Source organism: Alligator mississippiensis, chromosome 5, assembly GCF_030867095.1.
Source record: "Alligator mississippiensis isolate rAllMis1 chromosome 5, rAllMis1, whole genome shotgun sequence".
NCBI lineage: Eukaryota > Metazoa > Chordata > Crocodylia > Alligatoridae > Alligator > Alligator mississippiensis.
The window spans coordinates 41,694,084-41,709,452 of NC_081828.1; the positions used below are offsets into that span (position 1 = coordinate 41,694,084).

The window sequence follows — 15,369 nt, forward strand, 5'->3', positions numbered from 1 at the left end:
GCCAGCAGACTAGCATAGGCGCATGGGAACCTTTCCAGTGGCTCAAATGAAATCTAAATGGCTGTTATGTCTCAGCTGCCAATGGGGGACCATTCCTCATTGTACATATACAGCACTTGCCCAGTCTGCTTTAAGCATCCCAACGCAATGGATCCTCTACCATTCCCACTGGCAAATTGTTCCACAGTTCCATGAGTCTGGAATTTCCACCCCCCCTTGATGTTTACCCTAGTTTTTCTGTTTCTTAAATTTTGTCTCATTATTGCTTGAATTATATTTTAAAGCAAGTCTTCTATAAGTGGTATTTATACCCTTCATATTGCTGCAGAATATTCCTCCCTTCCCATTACCCTGCAGATTCACCCAGCTACACATATTTAACTTTGCTAACTCAAAGGTCAAGGCCAAAAGGAACTGTTACACTTTGTCTGGCTTCTTGCATAGAAGTGAATCCAGCTCAACGATACCTGCAGCAAGACAATCCTTTCTAGTGAAGTGGTGGCAAAACTTTTAAGCAGAGATCCCATTGTGATTTAAAGAGTGCAAAAGTGCCCATGTCCTAGATAAGTTATTGCAGTAATTACAGTCGCCCTCCATGTTAACACGCACACATGCACCCACACCCACAGTTGCAAGGCAAGCTTTTCACTCATGTATTCCTTTTACTGAACACTTTGCAGTTTTCCTTATATCACTTTTGAAGCATGGACCTGAGCTAATCAATTAGTGTTCTACAAATGGCCTCCTCAGGGCTGTATATAGCAGTGTCACACCCCTGCTCCCACTCATTTCTTACATATCCAAGTGAGGACTTAGTTGCCACATCAGACTGGGACATCACATTCCATTAGTTTCCATCATGACCTCAAAGTCCTTGCCAGAGTTACTGTTTTCAAGAACATATTCCTCCATCCTCAAAATGACCTATTTTTCCCCTTAGGCATAGACTTTAATAAAACAATGTTATGTGACCACATTTGCCTTATTAATAATCCAGACAGATCTGTATAACTGACCTGCACCCTATCATACTTTAACACTCCATCAAATCCTCATCTGTACATTTTATTACATTTTTATATTTTCTTCTCAATAATCGGGGGATTGGAAACTGGCTAATGTGGTCCCTATTTTTAAGAAGGGGAGGAAGGAGGACCCAAGTAATTATAGGTCTGTAAGCCTCACCTCAGTGCTCGGGAAGCTCTTGGAGAGGATCATCAAGGAGCATATCTGTGGGGGGCCTGCAGGGGAGATCATGCTTGGGGCAATCAGCATGGGTTCACCAAAGGCAGGTCCTGCCAGACCAACCTGATTGCCTTTTACGACCAAGTAACTAAATCCTTGGATGATGGTGTCGCTGTGGACATCGTCTTTCTAGACTTTAAGAAGGCCTTTGACACTGCATCTCACCCCATCCTCAACAATAACTTAAGTGACTGCGGCATTGATGCCTGCACAGTCGGATGGGTAAAAAAATTGGTTGATGGGGCACACCCAGAGAGTAGTGGTGGATGGGTTGTACTCAACCTGGTGAGATGTGAGCAGCGAGGTACCCCAGGGCTCGGTCCTCGGGCCCGCGCTGTTTAACATCTTCATCAGCGACTTGGACAAGGGGATGGAAAGCACGCTGTCCAAGTTTGCTGATGACACTAAGATGTGGGGCGAGGTGGACACACTTGAAGGGAGAGAGAGACTGCAACTAGATTTAGACAAACTGCAAAAGTGGGTAGACGAAAATAGGATGGGGTTCAACGTAGACAAATGCAGGGTGCTGCACCTTGACAGAAGGAATCCGCAGCATACAGACAGGCTGGGGAGTTCCCTTCTTGAAAGCACAGAGGCGGAAAGGGATCTCAGAGTCATTATTGACTCCAAGATGAACATGAGCTGCCAATGCCAGACTGCAGCCAGCAAGGCCAGCCATACCTTGTCATGCATCCAAAGGTGCATCTCAAGCCGGTCCAGAGAGGTGATACTCCCCCTCTATGAGACTTTGGTCAGGCCGCAGTTGGAGTACTGCGTCCAGTACTGGGCGCCGCACTTCAAAAGGGATGTGGCCAGCCTGGAGAGGGTTCAGAGGAGGGCCACCCACTTGGTGAGAGGTCAGCAGGACAGGCCCTATGAGGAGAAACTGATGGACCTGAACCTGTTCAGCCTCAGCAAGAGGAGGCTGAGGGGGGGACCTGGTGGCTGCCTACAAGCTCATCAGGGGGGATCAACAGCAAATAGGCAGAGCTCTTTTCTCCCCAGCACCACCTGGGGTGGCGAGGAACAATGGTCATAAGCTGATGGAGAATAGGTTTAGGTTGGAGATCAGACGGCAATATTTTACAATTAGGGTGGCCAAAATTTGGAACCAACTTCCCGGGGAAGTGGTCCTCGCCCCTACCTTTGCAATATTCAAGAGGAGGTTTGATGATCACCTGTCTGGGGTCTTGTGAACCCAGCATTCATTCCTGCGTGTGGCAGGGGGTCAGGCTAGATGATCTGTTCAGGTCCCTCCTGACCCTAGCTACTATGAAACTATCATTAAAGATAATGAACACTATGGACAAGTATCTGGGATGTCTGTATTGCAAAATACCCCAAGGGAGGAAGTTTCCCTATTTTGCAATTAAATTTTGAGATCTGTCAGTCAGCTGGCCTTTAATTCCTTCATTTCACTGGAAAACTTTCAATCAAGTCTCTCCTCAACTTGGTCTCCATTATCAGGCCTACTCACCACTACTGACAAGGGTTTCTGCTCCTCCCCTGCTCCCCCTCACCTTTGCACCAGGATGCATCTTATTCTCAATCCAGGTCTCCAAGCCTATTTCTCTGACTTTGATGCCTGCAAATTCTCCCCATCTAGTGTAATCAGGATAGTTTGTCATCATGCTCTTTACTCCTAGTTAAGATTGTTAATGGAGAGGTTAAAAGAAAAACCTGACAGAGCAGCAATCCCCTCGATGCAACAGATGAACAATTCAGCACGGCCCTCTGCATACAGGTTTTCAGCTCATTGAACATCGCTTGAATTGTTCCTTTTGCAGAAGGATTTCAAAATGCCACGTAAAGCCTTATTAATACCCATTTTGTCCACAACAGAAACGTTGCCTAGGACAGAGGTTGGCAAAGTATGCTGCATGGCCCAAATGCAGCCTGCCAAGTGATCAGATCTAGCCCACAAAACTTGGACAATTGCAGCAATTTGGTAACAGGGAACATCTGTGGCACTTGCAAGGAAAGTCAGCTGGGGGGAGGGCAGTGGTGGCAGTGGCACTGTGATAGCAGGAGAAGCAGTGGTGACAGCTGAGTCAGAAGCTGCCTAAGAGATTTGGACACTAAACATTCCATTATAATGAGTGACTGAGGAGTAGGCACCCAGACAGGCTAGACAGCTCAGAAGATCTCAGTCCTGAAGCAGAAGTCCTGTAAGGAAGAGAGCATGCTGTCCAAATCTGCATTCTACAGCAGACACAAGGTGCAGGATTGAAGTTGTACAGACCCATTCCCTCCCGACCCCCTGAGACCTTCCCTCCATAGGAAAATTAACAAACGTTAATATGTAGATTTGATTAATTCAAAGATTTTGATTTCAAGTGCTATAAGCACATGGTACCTTTGGCTTTTCTGTTCAGGGTAAATTGACACCAGAGTGCAACTGGGGTTGGACTAGAATAGATGACCTCTGGAGGTCCCTTTCAGCCCTACTTCTCTATGATCTATGATTTCTATGATCTGGGAGACGGGGGATGACACCAACTATCCCATCCCCACCCTTCTGTCTATGGTTCCGAAATGTCTCTCCATAGCCCAAGCACCTTGGCACCTTGCAAGCTTTAATGCATTTATCCTTACAATAGCCTAGGGTAGGGTGGCAAAGAGAGAGAGGAGTTAAGTCACAGGCTTGGGCATCTCTTTCTTAGACTCTGTCTCTGTGGCTACCAGTTATGAATTCAGCACAGACCACAGGCAGACAAGGCACTAACTGTGTAAGCACTAATTAACCTCAGATGGGTTAACCCTTTCTTTCCAGCTTTGCTCACCCCTCTATGGATTCAAATTAGACATCAAAATGAATGGCTTTATTGCTTTGGGCTCCAAGCTACAAGGTTGCACCCAGCATTGAAGGAAGAAGCCCTGGTTCGGGGACACATCTGAGCATCTCCAGCTCAGCCTGGAGAGTGGTATCCTGAGCAAAGGGCTGGCTGCAGACAGTCCTGCCGCTGTGTCAGTGTCTGCAATCTGATGCCACGCTGGAGATTAATGCAAGGACAGGCGCTCAGTGCACCAATCCCTGTCCCCTTGTCATGTACTACATGTCACCTCAACATAAGTCAACACCAACAAGGAACAGCAAACACTGCTCTGGGCAAGAGCATAGGGCTGGAAAGGTCTGGGAGCAGCATGGCAGAGGGATCTACTCATATGTGGGTGGTTGGGCCAGCCTGCTCTGGGGAGGGTGGAGACACCCAAACTCCATTGCAATGCTTCCTTAGTAAATAGATCCCCCTGCCCCGCTTTCCTTCCCAATCCAGCGTACACATTTCCTGTTGGGCTGGGGCTGAGCAACGCAAAGGGATGGTTGAAGTGCAGCTGCTTTGCACCCATTCATCTCCTTGAAATGCCTCGGACCATAGATCACTGATGCCTGAAGCAGCAATACTTCGTTGCTCTGTGCATTGGAGCCCTCCCCCCCTCCCCCTCCCATGATCCTGTCCCTGAGCCACTTACCCCCTGCCCCAAACACTTTTCCATTCTCTGCAAGGTCCATAAGCACTCCTCAAGGACCTCAGGAGGCCCTGGGTCAAACCACTCTCCTGTCCCTGCAGAGCCTTGGCTTCCACCAGAAATCAATCCCAGGCACAGTAGACGGCTCTGGCCTCCCCAATGCTCAATGTGGAAGCCAGCAAGACAATTTGGCTTCCAACCCCTTTAGGCTAGTGCAGTCTCCCAGCCAGGCCCCCAGAGTAGCCCCTCTTACAGTGCTGCTTTGCAATATGAGCTGGCTCCAGAATGCTCTGCAGAGATAAAGCTTCTTCCCTGCAGCTCTGCTGTCAGATTAGTGCACACAGACCTTGCTTTAGACAGCCGGATTGCAGCTCCGGCAGCCCCCCCTCCCCTTCTAGTACAATTGCTTTCCTCATCCTCACAGACGGACCCAAGCACACTTTCCCTGCACGCTGGAGCACAGCCGTGCCCCTCCTCCACCAGCTCCCTGGGGGATTTAGCTTTTACTTCAGGGATTGGGGCAGATAAGAGGACTTTATCATCTCCATATGGAACCTGCATTAGACTTTCCCCGCTAGGGTAACCCTTTCGAGGCCAAAACGCCTGAAGTTGCCATGCACTATATGTGGCTCACTCCCCACGTAAAGCTTGGTAAATACTCTCCAGAATGCTCAGAGGAGTAAAAGCAGACAAGGCTCTTTGGGTACTTACAATATATTTTATTAGACCAACTAAAATAGTTGTAAAAAATTCTTTGCAAGCTTTTGGGTACAAACACCCTTATTCAGGCAGAGGAAGCATCTGCAGTTGTTTTGTGCTCTTCCTGGAAATAAGTAAACTCCTTTTCAGGGAGCATCCCAGTGCCCTGTACTGCTTTGGTGGGCCCCAACTAACCTACTGAAGGCATGGATCCATTTTGTACAAAATTATACCATAAAGACATAAGTCATATGGTCCTTCTACTCTGGCTACTAGCCAGGCTGCAGCTTCAGCTGGCTGGTTTTCAAGTCTATGGCTTGCATTACGTATCCATACGCAGTACCTGTGACACCTCTCTTCCTCCCCACCCACCACAAAATTCTCTCACCTCCATGAGGGAAAATAACCTTGCAGTGTATCATTATAGCAACTATCAGTGCTGAAGGGTCCTAAAACACATGCAAACCATCGCACAAAAAGTGAACTGCAGTCACCTCTGAGGATACAGAGCATCGCTGATTTAACAGCACACAGCAACAATACACGGGAGCTTAAAGTGAGAGCTTGTTCCATATCTGCTGGAATTTGCAGGGAGACGTAGGGCTGTCTGCGATAAAAATCTAGCCAGGACAGTGAGCTTAGCTCCCCCGCTGCCCTGCCCTGGGGAAGTAACTGAAAGCCATCAGTTTTACATTATCCTTAAAAGCTGGCATGAACATTTGCCAGGGGACATCTTCCCAAACCCAAACAAAATCTTTTGAAAAGACTGAGAACCCCGGCTGTCCTAGTAATGACACATGCCGACTTAAATCCATGTGAAATACGGCTCTGGTAGAATGATGTTCCTCAGAGCCATTTTACAAGCAGTGAGAGAAAATAAATGAATGTGAGAAACATTCGGGAAACTTTTGACTCCCATCAGATTAATGAGCCACAGGATCTTTGCACCCTTCTCATTGCTAGCCTGGATTTATGGGGATTAATTCCCAAAACTTTTGATGAAGCATGTTACAATGTTCCCTGAAGCATGAATCATAACATTGAAATTAAGCAATAAGACAACAGGGCATGAAAGAGAGCAATAACTCTTTCCCACTGACTGGCCTGGCCTTATGCCACTGCAGCACCTAGAGCTGGAAAGTTGTTTATTTACCACAATATTTCAAGCACTCTGGCAGCCCTTCCTGAAATTAGATTTTATTGTTAATTAAAATTAAAAGTTATATGCCCACTGAGAGCCATTCATCCAACCTGACAACTCGTGTCCAAAGCTAACAGTTATAATCTGATACTCAACCATGTGCCTTCTTTCTAGAAGTTGCTGCTTCAATGTCTCTTTCTTTAAAAAAAGAGGACGAATGCACAGGTTCTTGGGATTTTCGTGCCTAGCATTTGCTATAATACAAGGTTGTCCAAGTGTTCTCCTGGCTGACAGCTGCTTCTGGGTTTGATTACTACTTTCTCAAACTTTGACCATTTTTTTTTGCTGAAATCTGTACATTTAATTCAAGGCTCCAAAGCAAAGGCGAGGGTTGTTTTGTTTTTAGACACAAGTAAAAGCAGTGACTGAAGTCTGCAACAGACACAGGCGCATGCACACCCACCTACCCCTGGTTGAACACTGGTGGGGGCAGATTCCAGGGGAGCTTCTTCGCCTTCTTGTCACTGAGCTGACAACAAGAAGGCAGTTTTGTTTATGCATTTGTCTGGACAAGAAATCAGAACTGGGAGGGAAAAACTTGTTTACTCAAATACTGGTCGGGACCACTTTTTTCTTTACAACTCTTATGCATGCCCACGCTTCTGGCACAATAATTATACCGATGTGATCTTTTATAGCTCAGCTGCTGTATGTTAATAGTGGGTAGTAGCTACTCAAAACCTGGCAGAGATCTGTGATCCTGGGTGTAACCTTTAGGGACACAGTAAAACCATCATTTCAAATCTGATCACACAACCATGTGTTTCATGCACATACATGTATTACTACTATATGTCATACGTCACATATACGTCATACAGGACAGGGATTTTTTCTAAGGAAGAGCGGGGAGGGGGGAGGTATTTCTTATGAACTGGCACTTCCTGTGGATGTTACATGAGTCAGGTTCTTTCAACATCCAGCAAGGTCTATACAATAGGTGAAGATGAGTCCCAACTGTGCTCAGATTTTCGACTTCGGGAAGCTGGACTTTACAGGAGTGTTTGCACTGCTGAGCACACAAACTGTTCAGGACAAACCCTTTCTGCATTGCTCCAGTGGCCAGTGCCACGTGATGGGATTCCACTGCTTTATCATTTTTCTTAAACATGTACACACCCCACCCAGGAATTTATGAATGGGAAATAAAGCTATGCAAAGTATGTTTAGTAGCAGAGCAGAGCACTACATGTCAGGGAACACACAGGCACCCTTTGCCCCTGCACATACCTGTTGTGTACCCAGCCTGAATTACAAGATTACAATACTGACTTTTATCTTTCTGCAGAACTGGATGGAGAACAGGAGGAAGGTGTTCGGTGGAGATGGTGTTTGCTTGGCTCCAACTACAGTCCATAGAAAAGTCCATCACACACTAACAGGGCAGTGATGCTGCAGGAAAACCATTCTGCAGAGATTGTATGGGACATATAGGGTGCCCAAATGCAAAGGGAAGAGTTAAGTTTGCCCACGCAACCTTAACTTCAATATACACCAGCTTCTGAGAACTGGATTTAGGTTCCTTTTATATGGAATTCCAAGTTACCGACGTCACCTCAACGGGGCACTTCTAGCCATCCTACGGTTTCAGTGTTTATTAACTGCAGAGCTTTCAAAGAGATAACATTTACTGACAAGAGCCAGTGATAGCTCCCCTTGTCAGTTTCCTTTTTTGTTATTTTTAAACGAAGTCCAGGTGGGATTGGTAACTTGCCCAAGTCTAGGAGCACTACAGGCTCCATTCCCTGTGGAATGGGATTAGATTGTCATCTGGACAGTGTTCTCTTTCACGCAGTTCCATAATAGCCAAACGGCATCTCCCACTATCCTTCCCCTGCCAAAGGATTTGTGAGCACCGTGGCACCAGGAACAATGAGAGCAGGAGACTATTCTCCCCTAGAGAGGTAATTTTTTTTTTTAATTTAAATCTCAACCACCAGAGTTCAGCTAGTGAAAGAAGCAGTGAGCAAATGTTGGCTCTCTTGAAGCTAATCCCTGCAGGGCTAGGATCACTGTCTAGCACTTTGTAAAGTATCATAGCAATATTAAACAAAACCACCAGAAGAGGCCTTTTGCTTTTAAATGGGTTTTTCCCTCTCTTTTCCCCTGAAGGTTTAGATTCATTACCCCATTACTTCAGCCCTGCCCCCTCGAGCTCTACCAAAATGTAAGCCTGGGGGAATTTTAATGCAGTCAGCACTTATGCACAGGAGCTGACTTTTGCACATGGGACAGAAGCACAGCCTGCCTCTGATCCCACTGTGGGTAGCAGATGTGAGCATGGCCCCAAGGCAGAACATGGCCTTGAAAATCCAGCTTCCCCTCTCTACCACACACACACGCTCCATGTTACTTACACTTCTCCCCATCCTCTCAATTTGGCTCCTGCAGAATCTTTATAATGCTTTACTATCCTCTCTCCTTTTGTTCATTGAGTGTGGTACTGGGGAAAGGCACAGAGCAGAGCAACCCCCCCCCCCCGAGACTGGCACTTCCACCCGATACATCACTCACACAGCCTTGCAGGGGAAGCCTGACCCGATGGCGTTTTATGTTCTTGATCTCCCCCTTTCCCTTCACCCCCAATGGATTGTGCATGGATCAATGCGCACTGGACAAACCATTTTTAGCCCCAAGCTCAGCCTTGCTGAAAGTTCTCATACATATTTGCAGCCTCTCCTCCATCTCCTGCACAGGACACAGAAGAAAGCTGGGAGGCACTGAGGCTGGCTTTGGCATCAGTCTCCAACCAGTGCCATTACAGCCATGTCCCCTGCTCCACCCACTGCAGGCCATTATATAGTAGACTGCACTGTAAAGACACAGACAGAGGTGAGGGGCATCTAGCAACCAATGAAAAACATAAGGTTACAAAGCCCTGCTCAACCCTCAAAGGGATCTAAAACAAGAGAGCTGTGCTCTTTTCAGTACCGTCAAAATAAGTCTTAGGGCCTTGTTACACTGTATGCTGGGAGCCACACAAATGTCGACTGGCTTATTGCTAGTTTGGAGCAGTCATGCTTTCAACATCTGTGGGGAGTGGCCACACCTTAATGGAACAGGAGCTGGGTTGTGCAGATCAAGAGATAATCCTGCCCTGGAGTGGTGTAACTTTGAGCCACTTAAAGGAGTGCTTTAAGCCACTTTAAGGTGTTAATGTGTGGACAATCCAGAGGTTGGTTAAAAGCTCCAGGAGCCACTGTGTAACAAGGCCCTTACCCATTCAGGGGATACCTGTCCTGACCTCATTCAGAGATGTGACCTAATCCCTTCCCCCCTGCAACAATTTCAGGTTAGATGCAAACACAGCCAGGCCACTGTCCCTTCCCTTCTCTTGATGGCTCAAGAGGCACCAAACTACTTCACCTCCAGTTCACCCAGCCCTGCCTACTAGCATGTTGATCAAGGAACACAATCCATTGAAACTATGCCTCTTCCAAGACATCCATGCCAGGGACACTACAGCGTTCTCCTACCCTGCCCAAAACATTCTTCCAGGGCAGACTGCAAAGGCCCCTTGCACACAATAAGGCTACACAATAGCTAAGAGTATATCATCCTCCCAAAACTGACTCTCACTACTCACACCTTAAGACCAGCCAAGGCATGTGCTTCTCATGGAGGGATTTCTCAGCCAAAGTGGAAGCAGCACTTCCTCAGAACAGGTGGGCTCAGCTCTGGTTAGAGGTCTCTCAACATAAGATTATTTTTACCATGCTTTCCCGAGTCCAACATTTGAACTCAGTTTCCTCAAATGCTTTTTTGTTTATTTGTTTTTTTAAAGGAAAAAAAGACATGTAGGACAGAGGCCACCGATGAAAGCTTCAGCTCCGGTAAGGAATGTTTCAGGGCACTCTGAGCCTCTGAAAACAGCAGCTTAAGTAGAACACATTTTGCAACCTCTAGTATCCTCTGCCCAGCCAAGACTGTAACACTGCAAGTGCTTAACAGGAATATGAACAGTTACTTTATCTTGGCTCTGATGCCACTCTAAGAAGAAAGGACAATAGATAAAAATGAGAACTAAAACTCATCCTGCCTCTCGGGCTGCTGCTAGAAATGCCACATGAAACACTCTGCAACAAAGCCCAGCCTCACGTCAAAGCCAGAGTGTAGTAAGAAAAGATGGTGCTTGGGTAAGCTGAGCAGCCCTGGGGATTTACTAGCATTTTGCAGTTGACAGCCATTCAGCTGGGTTTCACAATACTGACAGGAAATTTCAAGCTAGTAAGAGGTATTGTTTCATTAGTCCTGTAGTCATTAGAGAAACTAGCAAACCAAACCTGAGACAAGGGCATACACCAAGGCAGAAGGGGGAGGAAGGGGAGGGAACATTAGGAGTTACAGAAAAAGCTGAAGATGAGCAGTTTTGTTTCATATGACCTCCCTGTCTCCAGAGCAGCCTGTGATCCAGTATTTAGTAGTTGGAACGTGGTAGCTACCAGTCAGTACCTCTGGGCTTTGGTCCCAGGGCTCTTCCTTATTCCACTGAACACTCCCCAGCTATAACATGGGATACAGCAGGGGGGGGAGTACAGTGGTACAATCACCCCCCAGCCCCCGCCTTTGAATCCTGCTCCACCCGAAGTTTAAAACCAACTGCCTGGCAATGACAGCAGCCTTTCTATTCAGGCAGAAGTGACAGAATCAGTAGACTTCTTGGCTTGATATACCTGAGCCTTTCTAAACCCTTCATTCCACAGATGTTAATTCCCTCTCTCCTTTTAAATGGTCTTGATGGTCAGCTAATCAGACTAGACTTTCTCCTGCAATTCTGCTGTAGGTTAGCTGCTCCTGGTAATGTAGCTCATATTTCACAGCCCTAGAGACTGTTTCTACCTCTAGCGAAAAACAGTAACTCAGGTGTGGAAACAGCTTTCAGTGAAGCACTGGATGCACTGTCAAGATGTTCAAGTAGGCTAGATTTTATTTTATTAATCTGAAAAAGAGATTTACTCTAATGACTACAGGACTAATGAAACAACACTTCTGGATTTTTGACTAGTCTGTTGAATTTTTTATGCATAGTATATTTATATCGCAAATGAATGCACATTCCAAAACATCTATATTGGTTTTTGCTCCAATCTTAAACTGAATAATATAGCCCTAGGTCACTATCTTATTACTAAAGCTTTGAGTTTCTTTTTAACATGATAAAAATATGTTGTGTTATATATGATGATGCACCACACCATCTGCACCCCGCCCTGTTCAAAATCCTAGATCTGCTCATGGATAAGGTCCATGTACCCCACAGGGAGATTGTGTCTTTAAACATCTTAGTGCTTCCAAAGTACTCTAACTTGAGGAGGGTGGCACATAGGGCACTATGAATAATCAATCTGGCTTCTGCAGCTCATTAAAGGAACCATTCCTCTGATCATAAAAGAAAACTCAGTTACAAAGACAGCTGGACTGGAAGTATTGCAGGCACCACCAAGAAAATTGAAGGGGGATGCGGTGGGCTGGTGTAACACTCACTCAGATGGCACTGGGTTTTGGAGCAAGAGGCAGCTTCTGCCTGCAAGAGCTTTTTGCTTTCGTTTTGAAGAGACACTTGAGCAGAACTGGCTCAACAAGCTGCATTGGCCTAGATCTTCTGCTGGCTGAACCCCAGATTTCAGCAGGGCCCTGCCAATGCAGGGTCTGGGTGGCTCAGTCTTTGCCAACAAGCATGCACAGCACTGAATCTGTGAGCTTCAAGGATCTGGGTAGAAGAGGAGCTGGGAAGAGGCTGGAGGAAGAAGCTAAAGACAAAAAAGGGAGCAAAGTAAAGCTCTTTGTTAAAACAATGACCAGACAAAGAAAAAGAACACAGCAGGGCCCCAATCCTCTCTGAAGCCTTCATGGAGGTTAAGGAGAGGGTTCAGCATCACCTTGAGACTAACAGCTCTGCCCATGGGTGAGCAGCCATGCCAAAACAGAGCAGAGGGTAACAGCAGCAATCCTTCAGGGCAAAGGCTCAAAATCTTAAGAACAGGAGCATGAACAGGTGAACACTTCCTGGGCCAGTCAGAGGTTCCCCCAGCCACAGCAAGGCAGGCACAAAGGATCCCTAGTTCTACCTAGCAATCTACTCACTTCCCTTCTCAAGCACCTCCATCTAGGCAGCACCTTTCACAGGACCAGTGCTAGGATGTCCAACTGACTCCCCTAGCCCTCCTCAGTCTCCAGCCGTACTACAACACCACCTCCCCTCAGCTGGCACAGACCTCAAGTTGCAAGAATGAACACCCTTTCCCATCCTGGGAGTGGCTTAGAGTCTAGGGAAGCAGAAAGGCAGAAAAGGCCCTTGGGGATGGAGTACTAGTGAGATCCACCCATATGCAACTTAATCAAGGATATTCCAGCCCAACCCACCGCTGCTCCCGCTACTCCAGTCCTGGTCTCCTCCATGCATAGTTCTGCTCATACAAAAGCAGTCAGGGTTTGCCCATCAAGCCCTCTGAGCTGGTGGCATGCGCTGAAAAGCAAGGCTAGAGCAATGAGCTAGCCTGCACTATGCTCTGAACGTGCCTGGCACCGTGTAGGGATTATTGTCCTGTCTCCAGCAGCGAGAGGCAAGCACATTCTCCCCATACGCTTCCTCTGGCTCAGCCCTCCCCCAGTTCCAATTAGGTGGGGATAAGCTGGCGTGTTTGGAAGTGCTGCATGAATGAGCCATGGAGGGGGTCTTCTCTATAATTAGGAGCTCTGGCAATGCTACAAAGGCGGCAGTCACATTGCAAACGCTAGGAGCTGCTCTGGGCTGTGTCACCCCGAGCAAGCAAACACAAAGCACCTCTTTTGCAGGGTATATTTACTCTCCCACTCATTGGTGACATCATTGCTGAGCTACCAGAATAGCTCAGCTGGGGTTCCCTGCTGTCCCCCATCCTCATGCCTGGGACAGGACTCCATGTCACGGAGGATTCAGAGGTCTACAGAGGAGCGTGCAGGCTGGTGAGCAGACAGCATGCAACCAGTTCCACAAGGTGCAGGAACATGGCCATCTGGTCAGCCCTTTTCCTCAACACCAGAACCAAAGCACATGCAGCAAGTCTACTGTCACCTGAACCCCTACTGAAAAGCTGTGCACAGCTCCAACTTAGTTTGGATACATGCAGAGCTGTAACAAGGTGTTTGTGGTGTATAGCAGCTTCTCTACATTCCTCTTTATATCTGTGACAGTCACTTTCCCTAAGCCATACTATATTGTTCACTTAAAAAGTAATAGGAGGCCCCAGACTTTGAAAGAACAATAGTTTTTAGTTTCTCTTCTCCTGAGAAAACCTCTTGTAGTCTGCTCATTATTGCTAGCTACCAGGACACGTGTAAACAGTGTTAAATCAAAACTTCAGTGACCAGGTCGTTTTTGGGATTATCAAGGACATCCTCTAGTCTTCTCAAATGGTTGCAAGAAGGGATGGTAATGGTGGAGGGAATGAATGGAGCCTAACCCACCATTTGGCCTTTGAGAGATTAAACACCTTTCCTGCCCCCCAACAGGCCAACCTCATCTGGTGTCTGTAGCTGCATAATGATGCCTGCCTCACCAAGTGCTCACAGGTGCCAGGAAGACAGGCCCATTCCATGGGACGGTACAGCAACAGCACCCAATGGGCACAGGCCATGCAACATCTCACTTCCAGCAGTGGATGGCTGCCATTCAGCAGCTTCCTCAGATTGGAAGCCCAGCTGGGAACACCACGGTCCAGTCTGGATCCCTGCAAAATAGAAACAACTTCCCAACTCTGGACCCTGAAGCTGCACTTTAGAAAAGTGAACTGCTTCCCACAGGAGTCCCCAGCTTTGGGCGCAGCTCTGAAATGGGCCAAAAATGAAACCCTATCACCATAACAATCCCTTCTCCCTCCTCAGGCCCACCCTGCTGCTGCACTACTACCCCATGGAGGCATCCATCCAACACATTTAGCCCACAATGTTTCTCCCAGAAACCTGCTTGCGGGCCATCTGCAGGTCTGTTCCTTCCTCCCTGCTGGCCCTAAGTTTCCCACTGCTTGAAGTAGAGAGAGAAAGGAAGATTAGTCAGCTCCCATGGTGCAGGGTCAGCAACTGAAAAGGAATGGAAAGTTGGTATCCCAGCTGACTTGGATGGAAAATACGTTGCTTTCCAGCCTGAACCAGTCACGTGGCTGCCGGGGGCTCCCAAGACTCAGCTGGAAATGTTCTAGCTGTGCCAAGTCTTGTGCTAATGGAACTGCCCCATCTGAGGACGTTAAAGGCACAGCCGGTTCATAGAATCCAGCCTGACAGCCGCAACGCCACAATGCTCCTGATCCGTCCAGCTCTGCCTGGTGGAAAAACCATGGGACATAAGGCACTGAACATAGCTACAGGAGTAATGCCTCAGCTCCAGTTAGCATTATCTGATGTCACTTGCCACAACTATTAAGGGACAAGGCCAGAAGATAGTGTAGGAGTCCCCCCATGCCCTAACCCAGGGGTGGGCAATTATTTTGGGCAGAGGGCCACTTACTGAGTTTTGGCAAGCCATTAAGGGCCGCACGATAGGCAGCTAGGGGCAGATAAATATTAATTTTCTACATTTTTTAGGGGCCCCACGGGCTAGATAGAATGGCCTGGTGGGCCATATCCGGCCCCCGGATCGCATTTTGCCCACCCCTGCCCTAACCCGTGAGATGCTACAGGCCATTACTAAAGCCCCACCACCAGAAATGCCAATATTCTAGAGGGAACTATGGCAGGGCCACAACATGATGTGGGTCCAGCAGCTGATGGTGAATTCTGTG

General features: G+C 47.4%; 1 protein-coding gene across 4 annotated transcripts in view; it reads right to left on the bottom strand.

Annotated features, from left to right (window-relative positions):
* NOS1AP (nitric oxide synthase 1 adaptor protein) overlaps positions 1-15,369 on the bottom strand; it is a 156,776-nt gene that overhangs the window by 115,070 nt on the left and 26,337 nt on the right. Inside the window, exon 1 of one of the 4 annotated variants that reach the window (XM_019486552.2) lies at positions 4,967-5,043. The exons of the other annotated variants lie outside the window; for them this stretch is intronic. The gene's annotated coding sequence lies outside the window, so the exon portion shown is untranslated. Of the gene's footprint in view, positions 1-4,966; positions 5,044-15,369 lie in introns of those variants that run through there. 4 annotated transcript variants of the gene reach the window in all.